This window comes from Sinohyriopsis cumingii, chromosome 10, assembly GCF_028554795.1.
Source record: "Sinohyriopsis cumingii isolate HCF-2022 chromosome 10, ASM2855479v2, whole genome shotgun sequence".
In the NCBI taxonomy this organism is placed as follows: Eukaryota; Metazoa; Mollusca; class Bivalvia; order Unionida; family Unionidae; genus Sinohyriopsis; species Sinohyriopsis cumingii.
This window is the reverse complement of record NC_142970.1, coordinates 97,872,662-97,884,148: the sequence shown is the minus strand read 5'-3', so window position 1 is coordinate 97,884,148 and position 11,487 is coordinate 97,872,662. Positions and strand designations below refer to the sequence as shown.

Here is an 11,487-nt window from a genome sequence, read left to right as displayed (position 1 = left end):
TGAACGGGGTCCAGTTTTGTGAAACATACAAAAAAATCTGGGGCCAGCCATTAAATATTCCGGTTGTTGTGATGGGGGGTGTCTGCGATTTTTTGGGTGAAAAAATGTTTAGTCATCAAATAGCTTGAAAAAATAATTCTTGCTTTTATTTTGAACTATTTTACCGGGTAAACAAATGCTGTGGCTGGGTAAGTTTGTGTCAGTTGAGTGACCAGTATATGGACTCGGGTGACTTATTATTTCCGGTTCCGCACCCACAAGTTTAGTCCTAGTCTGTTTTAGAGCAAGTTTTCCTCACTCATTTTGGTGGTGATAATAGACTTAGATTGAGGTATTCCTGGTATTGAGTTAAAGGTAATTGGTTATACTTTACAATTTGAGCATTTTGGATTGGTTGTCTGTTTGTGTTTCAGCAACAGTGCACGTTGAGTTATGAGGTATTGATGCTGGTCCAGAAGTGAAACCTGTGACCCATTCCACAGTGTTTTACGTACAGCCCAGCCCCTCAAAAATGCCATATAACCTATGACAAGAACTTCACCGTAAATTCATCTTTGAAGGTATTTTATAATAAGTATTGCTTTATTATGAGTTGGAGACAGTGGAAAGTTCAGTACTGAGAAACAAATTTAGAGACTACAGTAGTGAAGGGGGATATTATAGCGTCAATGGGAATTAGCATTAAAAACACCCTTGGGAACATATAGCGTCAAGGGAAATTTAACATGGAGAAAAATCGTGGGAACATATAGCGTCAAGGGAAATTAACATGGAGAAAAATCGTGGGACTGTTGAGCGTCAAAAGGATTTGAACATGGGAATAGGGGACTGTATAGCGTCAAAGGAATTTAAACAGGGTGGGACTGTATAGCGTCAAGGGAAATGGAACATGGGATTTTTTTTTTAAAAAAAAAATAAAAAAAATAAAAAAGGGGTAGGCAATTCAAAGGCTATCTCTTTTCGAGAAATATGGCTGGCCCTGAAAAGGGCCTTTGGGTTTATGTTAATGTATTCATTAACATAAAGGGCACCGTATTGGTCTTCTTCTTGTCCTTAGGCTGCGTCTCACTGTTGGCCCGTAAACCAGCACTCTTTTCAGGCATCCTTGTCTTTCAACGTAGATCCTACGTATCCACAGGCTGGTGTTTGTCCTGTGGACAACGGTCCACTTGGATCGGACATACATGAGCAAGTCTGTCCGAAACATCATGGAAGACACAAGGGTGGATGACTCAACTGTGGTCCACATCTTGAAGCGACGAGAACAGGTGAATCAATGCACTGAACTGCGCTTATTTATAGGGACAGAAAGGATTGAAACGGATTGAGTTCATTCACCAATCCGAACACGCGTTACAAAATTCAGTCAGCCCGCATCCAATCCGAAGAGAGCAGTCTGTGACGTCACGTAGTCAATATAGATTCGCTAGCGCTTGTGTGCAGTCAATCTATGCGACAGTGATTCAACATGACGGAAACTCAGAAAACGATCCAATGGGGTGCACCAGCAGGGGAGACTGCCCAAGGGAACCCGGACTTACTTTCAGAAGAGGTGAATTGGGATTTTGTGGATTTTCTCTCCTCGCAAGAATTTGTTCCGGAACCTTCGTTACCTTCTTTATTACCGCAAGTGGAGAATTTTAGACAGAGACAGAAAGAAGAATTGGAGAAATTTATACAACGACAAAAAGGAAGCGGAACAGGCTTTTCTCCTACAGCAACAGCAACAAGAAGAAGAGGTAAGAAAAAAACAACAGCAACAACAGCAAGAAGAAGTAGCAGCAAAGAAACAAGAGGGTGAAAATCAAACGGTCACGGTACTGTTGGACATTTTAGCGGAGTTAAGAAGTCTGAAACAAATGTATCAGACTTCTTTATCACGACCGAAGAGAATACGACCTTCCCGAGCTAAACACGTCAACCCTGTGACTAAGCCTACCGTACCACCCTTAGTGATTTCAACCCAATCATCATCAACATTACGCAGTTCAGAAGTAGGCCTTGGCCGTGGCAAAGGCATAAGGCAGTTAAAGTTGATTGCTTAAACTCACCCCTACACCATAAAGAGATAAAGGCCCTTTTCAGGGCCACCCACATTTCTCGAAAAGAAATACAATTTCAATTTGCCAATAACTCAAAAAAAAAAAAAACCCACCCATTTTACCTTTATAGTACGTGTCTGTGTATGAGTGCGTGAGTGTACGTTCTTATTTTAAAATCAAAACTAAAAGACTCTTACCTTATATCATTCATTTATTCTTTTATCCATTTTTTCAATCCAATTCACAATTCACAACTCAACACTTTAATAAAAAGTTCATTGACTTCTTCTGTCTCCTTGTTTAGTCTCTCTGTTTTTTGAATTTTTTCACCGTCTTTTCCTCATTTTCTTCCCTTCTTCTTTAGCAGCAGAGGGGGTGAACAGACCGAAACTAAATTGAGAACAAACGCATACAGGGAACTATTTATCGAACGAGGACTTATTTCGACAAATAACCCTTTTCGAGCAACACAAGGGGAAAAAAAAGATGTCCTTGAAACTCGAAGAGTTTCACGAAGAGTTTGCACTGCCGAAAACTCAAAGAGTTTCAAGTTTCACTCGAAGAGTTTCAAGTTTGGGTTACTTCGGGTACACCCCGCGCGCGCTGCGAAATGAGTTCCCGAGAACCTCTTTGAGGTTCCACAAATGCGTTGCATTCGAGTGACATTTTTATGTCGCAAATAGTGTATCAAGTCCAATACGGTATCTTGTTCTGGGATCGTGTAGGTTTATTGTCACAAATCCGTGAGGGGTTCTTTGAGCATGACTGAAGAAATTTTTAAACTTATTTAAATCCATATCGCCACCACACCAGGTTTGATGAATATTTCTCAGTGTATGTGTATCAACTCCATTGAATATCGCAAGAAGATTACAATTATCCCTGATTACTTTAGGAATTTGTGTATAACGCTGAGTAACATAAATCACATCAGCGTTTTTGTGACGCCCCCGGGAGAATATTCTTGCAGGATTTTTTTGCTTGTCCAACATAACATCGTCGTACACTACTAGGTTGTTAATTGATTCATCAAGATCCTCGACGGCGGGAGCTTCTTCGATGTCGGTGATAAATTCAACAACATCCTCACCGTGATCACTCAGCACGCTTGCACTCTCATTAAAATCTTTTATGACGTTATAGCATCGTTGATCATCTACAGATGGAGCTATCAAATACAGTTTATCCCACTTCATCCACTTCATTATCAGGTTCAGCAACAACTGCGTTTTACCCGACCCGGATGGTCCTATGATAATCATTCTGATAGAATTTGGTAGCACTGAATTATGCTTGATTGGCTCTTTCTTTTTTGTCGCAGAAAAATCTGTAATCTCCATTTGTATACAAAGAATAATAATTATGGATCTATATTGTGTGAAGTGTAAGGCACGAACCCCTACGAATGACCCGACAACGGTTACAACAAAAAATAACAGACAAGCACTTTCTGGTACGTGTACGCGATGTGGCACAAAAAAATTTAGATTTCAAAAAAAAAAGCAGGTGGTGACATTGCAGCCGCCCTCGGACGACTTCCAGGTACCCCTTGGGGAAAGTATCCCGGAGAAAAACATCTCCCTGGATACAATTACTGCGGTCCGGGGACACGACTAGATATCAGGCTTGACAGCAACAATCAGCCTCGGCCGGGGGAGTATCCGATAAACGCCATCGACGCAGCGTGTCACATACATGATGTTGCTTATCGAAGTAAAGATCTACAAGACAGGCATATTGCGGATGTGAAATTAATTCATGCACTAAGCGCCATAAAAAATAAATCATTTAAGGAGTCACTCGCTAATTGGTTAATAAGGTCAGCGATGAAATCTAAATTAGTATTAGGCGCTGGATAATTAAATAAAAATGCAGGCGATTTATTATTCCCCAATCGGATATTGGAGAGGTAACTCAGCAGTTAATAAACTCGCCAACGCGGCATCAGTACCACGCGAGGTTGCCAAAAATTGGCTATCAAAACAAGCAATATGGCAAATCTACTTACCACCACCTCGACAAATCAACTTTGCACATTTTGATGTTAGTGTGCCCAATGAAGTTCATCAGGCTGACATACTATTCCTACCTCATGATACTGTCCGTGGCCGAGTATACAAGTACGCGCTAACAGTAGTTGATGTTGCCAGTAGATACAAAGAAGCAGAACCATTAATGACAAAAACAGCGTCCGAAGTCGCCTCTGCGTTTGAACGAATTTATCAGCGAGGACCTCTAAACTGGCCACGATTATTACAAGTTGATCCCGGCAAAGAATTTTACGGCGCGGTGTCATCGTTGACAAAGCAGCATAACGTTACCATACGACGAGGACATACTGAAATTCATCGTGATCAGGCAATTGTTGAGCGATTTAATAGAACACTCGCTGAGAGATTATTCGGATACCAGTACGCGAGGGAATTCATTTACGATACGAGATCTCGTGAATGGGTTGCAAGACTGCCAAACGTGATAGCCGCACTGAATAATGAAATTACCAGAACAATAAACATGAGACCCGTAAATGCAATCACAAAAAAAAATATACCCATCCAAGGATATATTTCTCACACGCTAGCGCCGGTGCTGGGTAATGTCACCGTTAGGTATTTATACGAACCTGGTGAACTAGAAGGAGGAAAAAAAAGAGCAACCGATCCCATATGGAGTGTTACTACACATAAGATATCCAGCATAACCAGGTCGAACAATCAAAGATTTTCAAGACCTCCCGTCTACAGATTAGATTCGACTGCTCCTCAGCGTGGATTCACACGCGAGCAACTTCAGGTGATTCCCGAGGATACACAACTGCCACCCCGATCATTAAAGTGATTCGCACTACAGTGATACGCGAAAGTGATCCGCGACAGTATTTTTTTTGTTGTAATCGGCTAATTTCTTTCTTACAATCTGACATCATCTAATACAATTCTTCGTAACTGACCTATCCTTGTTACTCTGGACACGGCTAAATAAACTAAATTTGACCACTCGATGTGATTATCAACAATCCAAACTGTTGTATCTGAAATAGTTAGTCCCTGCGAACTGTGGATGGTCATAGCGTATCCTAGCGTCCACGGGGATTTGTTCATTTTTAGTGCCTGTTCAACAGCATTAATATCAACTGTGACAATATCATTTAATACTAAATTCTGTTTCTGTGACCCCCCTGGAATATCAACATCAGTATTCTGCAGTCGCGTATCAGCTGGTCTATAACACAATGGCACTGCCAGCATTGGAAATTTCTTCTGATGTAACTGAAATAACCGCTGCTGAAGTGTGTCCCTGACTATCTTTCTACTTGCCACAATTAAATCACCTGGTTTCCACGTTTCCCAAAAGTCGCTCAGCGAAGTCTCTGGAATTATTTCACGCATTATCTCACATTGGACTTTATCACATTGTAGCCTGATCAACGTCTTAAACTCTTTCAGCGTTTCATCGAGTGATCTAACATCGTTAGTTATTTCCTCATAGTGGTCTACAAAAGTTTTCAGCCACGTATGTGGAGATTCACCCGCGAATGGGGGTGGTTGACCATGATCGCCGCACATCACCACTGCGGTATTTTTCTTTAGCAGCCAATCCAAAAACTGTTTTAATGTATCCAACGGGACAGTGTCTATCTCATCCCAGATGATTTTCTCAGGGATATATTTCATTCCCATTCGTTCAGGTGTCCACGTGCCGCCGCTGTATTTGAAAAAACTGTGATACGTGCACGCGTTAACTTTTCGCTGTCGCATCTCCCTGGCAAGTCTATGTGTGGGTGTTAACACAATCATATCAGAGTTTCTAAATAATTCAATCGCGCGAGTTGTCTTGCCGGAACCACCAGGACCGTTTAGATAAACTGTTTTGTGTCTTGTAACAGGATCGTGCACTGGCGGGTACGAAGTTGTCGTCGACGACATTTCTGCGCTGTAATACTCATCCTCGATTTCAACATCAGCTGATTCACAATATCCGTGTAACATTTCATTCTTTATTCTCCACGAGCCCCACGATGGATCATCCGATATAACATTATCCAACATCGCTGAATTTTTTTTATCGATATAGAATGAATCCGTTGCAACTCTCACCGCGGCAACAGGGAATCTATTAATCATCGACAACAGATTTATGGATACATAAGCGAGCATCGAAGATCTCAAATGTGTGTACTGAGATGATTCTCCGTCGGTGTAACTAAAAACAGTCCCTAGTTTTTCCCCGTTTGACAGAAACACATCTTCACGGGTACAGAACGTATTATTCGTGACTGCATCAGCGATAATAAGATCCAATTCGGTTTTGTCCATGATTAATCGACTGTGATGTTGTTTATGATCATACGCTCCACCTTGAGTGAATTTCCCTATTATTCTTCGTCCTAGATCTTTTGCTGTGCTTTCATCATTTCGGGAAATTTCATTTCCAAGTTTGCTTTTAAGTACTTCAGGAGCTTTCTCGATGATATCGTCGATGATATCGTCTGAATATTCTCGTGACAAATCTTCGATGGGTTCTTCTCGAGTTGGCAACCAAACTTTGGTTTGACGACAATAGCATATAATCGTGGTGCTGACCGTCAGCGACAACAGTATTCGACTGTCAAGCATGTATCGCAATAACACTATCGGGGCCCATCGCTTCTCGACGAAATGTTTGCCAAACCAAACATAACACACAGGATGTAAATCCATAGCGAGTTTAAACGACGACACACAAGCAAATCCTGTCAGGTCAACATCGGGTAAAACACCATCGATAGTTACTCGTGTCATGTCATTGCCAGGATGGCCAAACCGTTTAAAATACTCACTGCATTCTCCACGCCCAAGGAAACTTCCTGGATAACACGCCGTCATGTCCACGGATATCATATCGCGGTAATCATACGGGGTATTCCACAAACCGCCGTGTCCGTATTCGACACAGCTCTGTTGGATATCCCCGAGAAAACTCTTCGGGGTTGGTCTCCATGAATTTCGTTCCCGGGCTATATGCGCGACAACACCAGGAACAGTAAAACAACGTGTCAGTAACGTATCAGGGTTGCCCGCATGATATTTTTCTGCGAGTTTTTTCATTTCGTGGTGTAACGCCGCTGTTCTGTATACCTCCCCGTTGGGTCTCACAAACTGATCATATTCTCCATCTCCACTTCTGAATAACCACACCGACACTGGATCGGTTTTACTTATCTGATAAATAAAATCAAACATGGAAGCGGAACCGCTAGCGGTTCCCATGCTTGCATTTCCCAATTCCGGGTAATACTTCACAACACGGTCTCGAGGAAATATCCTAACCGAGTCAGTCCAGGCGTGACTGTTATGATCGATAATAGTTATTGGTGCTCCACGGGAATCGTATTTACACTTATACAATACCTCACCGGTCAACGATGAAACCGTTATAGGAAATTTTAATAATCGCTCTAGCTCAGCAACATCATTTATTGACGCTCCTTTATCCGCTACTCGTGTCGCCCACGCTGTTATTTTAGTCTGTCTTAGCGGTGTTAGGCCGTTTCCTCGCATTGCATTTTTAAAATGTTCCATTACTCGTTCGGCTACACAATTCAACACCGACACCTTCATCGGTTTGAGTTTATCAACGCGTGGTTTCTTCATCGGATAAATTCCATAAACGACTGCGGTCACAGGATACGCTCTGGCATAATACGGTATATCAATCCCAACGAGTACTCCCGGTTTCGAATCCTTACTCACCAGAATGGTTTTCCCATGTGCGAGAACCGGGTCTAGTTTGTCTCTGATAATCCACGTACCGTCGACGCCAACAATAAATTTTATCTGCACGAAATATGTTGCCGTGTCGAGATACCCAATTATGTTACGCGCGATTGTATCGTTCATGGTAGCATCAATGATACGAGAAACTCTAGCGTCAAAATGCTTTGCATTTTCAGAAACGCTCGCGTTTTCAGGGATAATTTTATACGTCGACCACACATGAGCGGCACCACCGCGACGAAACTCTTCCTTGGCATTCTTGATAACACCAATTACCGTTGCTAACTCTCTTCGTCGTACATCACGGGTTAACCGGTCAAGATCGAATCGTGCCCGGGCTGGTTTTATTCTGGATAGTCTTTCAAAACTCATTATTATAATTAAGGCAAGTATTTAAATAGACAAGTATACTATAATGAATCAATGCAAGTGGATTAAACTAAATTCGACCGCGCCGTGTAGCAAATCATGTAGGCGTGAATACTGCGGACAACATGCTCAACAGGTCCGCCGTGGAAGTCCAGGACCGAAACCGTGTATCAGATGCGGCACTGGCACACGAGGAAAAACGCAATTATGTTCAGCGTGTGGTGGAAAACGCTATCGAGAACTAAAACGGTATTATGATAAAAAAAATCAAGACTGCGCTTCTGGAAATGCAAGGCATTTCTCCGAGCGTGATTACATAAATAAGTTTTCAGACAAATTATGAATTAGACAAATGATTTGCTTATAGTATAATGAATCAAGAATTCATCCCACATCCAACTATTCCAAATTATGAAGCAAACCACGACGGGGTAGTACGAAACTGTCGGCGGAAGAAGCCAGTCGGTGTTGCAAATAATGCTGGTTATTTGAGATTTACTGGCCCCACAAGGAAGTATTTATGTCATCGTTTCGTTTACGAATGTCATCATGGACCGATCCCGGATGGTTTTGTCATTGATCACATTAACGGTAACCCCCTTGATAACTCTATAAACAATCTTCGCATGGTCACTCAGAGCAAGAACTGCCGGTCGGGTAAAACAGGGCGTTGTAAAAAAGTTGTAAGACCTATCAAATCCATAAACGGCGGTGACGAAATAGTATTTCCATCAGTAAACGCCGCCGCGAGGTATTTCGATATTTGTCCACCTTCTGTACAGAATGTCGCAGCTGGGATTCACAAAACAGCATTTTCAAAAAAATTAAATCAAAAAATCTCATTTTCCTATATCCCCCGTGACAACGACGACGTGATCACGCCGAGCACGGGAGTGTAAAAACACATTTCCGCGCATTGCGTTTCAACGTTGTGTTAGAAATAAAAATAATTATAATAATATGAATTACGAGAATATTAATACCGTAATTGTTGAAATTCAAAAATTACAACATCGGGGTTTTAATATTTTACTGGACGCTGAAACAATTATGTCAGATTTTGAATCCCTGAATGAGCTATCGGGGAAGAAGAACACTCTCTCGGCCCGATACAGGTTCATTAAAATATTGCAAAGTCGCATTTACAAATCACTTGCCGCGATTACTGACGATCAGGTATCTGAATTTATCCCACTGACGCGTGCAGTTGAGAAGATTCGTCTTGAGCTGTCGCACGAGTATGAGACTCGAAAATTAATTAACTCCAGAGTGAGAAAATTAAAAAGTCACATCGTGATCACGCCAAGCATTTCTGACACAAATACTAGTATTTATGACCCTGAGAACCCTCTTGGACTTCCATAGAAACGCGAGCGTTTCCTTGAAAATTCAAGGGTAAAAAAAAATAATACAACTTTCCTTGAATGAGAACCCCATTGGACTTTCAAGGGTAAAAAAAAATAGTATACTTTTTTTTGTCTTTGGAAATGCAAGTGTGGAACCTCTTTGGGTTCTCGGAAATTCAAAGTGGTTCCCGATTCAGGAAGCGATCGGGGTTCTCAAGATTTGCTTGAGCGTTTCAACATCAATACACGAATGAGAATAGTTCATGATGTGTTCTCGGTCACAAAAAACTGCGATCGTGTGATACTTCCGTAGCTGTGCGTGTTGTGACCGCGTCAACAAGAAGTCTTCGTCGCCGTACTCGTCAATAACAATTCCGACGGGGAAATAGTGTTCCGGGGATGTCTGATCAAATGCGGTTTTTACTGCCGCGTTGAGAATTTGCTTGTCATGTACGCGAACTCGTGCATGGATGTACTCGCGCATATTATACACAACCGCGGTTTTTAAATGCGCGCAGTTTCACTCGCGAACTTGAAAAGTTCCACTCGAAGAGTTTCTGAAAATGCAAAGCATTTCACGCGAAGAGTTTCAAGACTTCACCAGTAAGTTTATACTAACAGTCTCGTCACGCAGGTCCAACAAATTCCCCCGTTGGTCGACGAGTTTGAAATTTATCGTTGACAACCACGGATTATTACACCGTAGATAGACCGGATTGATTGGTTCTTGCACAATCAGAAAACCAGGGGGGTCTCTTGGTGTGAACGTATACAGGATAAACCCCTGTTGGGCCGTCGTCGCTGATGCGGTGTAACTGCCATCGATGACGTCACATACAAGATTGACCGCAATAACATCTGTGATATTTACGACCCGGGGTGAGATGTGTCTGCCATCGGATCCTGTACTGTTGTCGTGCTTGAGAACGACAGGTGGTGGTTTTATTCGTTCGTACGCGGCAAGAATATCTTCGAAAGATTCCGCGACGAGATCAGAGACTGATTTTCGTAGCACGGGTGCGTTATATCCAGGAAATTTAAAATCTGGAATATCATTTGGTTGAATACCATATTTAATTGCAAAATCTACTCTGGCTATCTGTCTACGATTACCATCGATATCGTCTTTAATATCCAGTAAAGTCTGAATTATTTCTCGGTTTATAGTTTCCATCGCGGATGCGAGTTTGTTTAGTTTTTCTATGGTTGTGATAATATTATCACGCGGACTTGTTAAATCATGAGTATAATCCTGAAAATATACTCGCAGCAGCGATAGCTGTTGTTGATGTGCGGTCTTGATTGGAATAAATAATTCAGATTCTATATCATCTAGACGGTAAATACGGGTCTGCTGCCTCTTTTCAGGATGTGGAGCTTTTATACTCCAAGTATCGGGCATTAAAGTACCCTCTCTTGCTAGTAATTGATCTGCAAGGAGTAAATAATAATTGTACTCGAGGTCGTGTAGTGCTTCTTTGTTGGTCATAAAATCCGATTTTTCAGGTGGACGTGGACGCGGTTTAACCTCGGGGGGTTCTCATGGCCATCCTAATAATGTTCGGATTGAGCTGTTATAAATATCCACGGCGTATCCTCGCGTTGAGATTTCAATGACCGCAGACAGCGTTGGTTCATGAGCTGTTATAGATATTTTGGCTTCCTTGGTGGTGATTCGTTTTATTTGGCGTTGTATCTCATTATTGATTTCTTCGATCTGATAACTCCCAGTGGGGAGTGTAATTGTATTCCAGTCAAGTTCGTCCTCGTTGTCCCCGCTGGTTTTCCCGAACACGAATGAATTATTTGGCTGCAGACCACCAAATGATGCCGACCTGACATTGGGCCAGCTGTGATACACACTGAGCTTTGCTAACGCGATTTCACTCACCGGAATTGGAGTTGGAAAATTAATACCGAATTCTGGTTTCGTCGAACTCACTGAGATCATTGTGGTCCTTACCGGTGTTGTGT

General features: G+C 42.0%; 1 long non-coding RNA gene across 2 annotated transcripts in view; it reads left to right on the top strand.

Annotated features, from left to right (window-relative positions):
- The first annotated feature begins 419 nt into the window (after positions 1-419).
- Positions 420-11,487, top strand: part of LOC149790695 (uncharacterized) — a 38,671-nt gene continuing 27,603 nt past the window's right edge. For both annotated transcript variants that reach the window (XR_016423636.1, XR_016423635.1), the window contains exon 1: positions 420-560. This is a non-coding gene — a long non-coding RNA (uncharacterized LOC149790695). The remainder of the gene's footprint in view (positions 561-11,487) is intronic.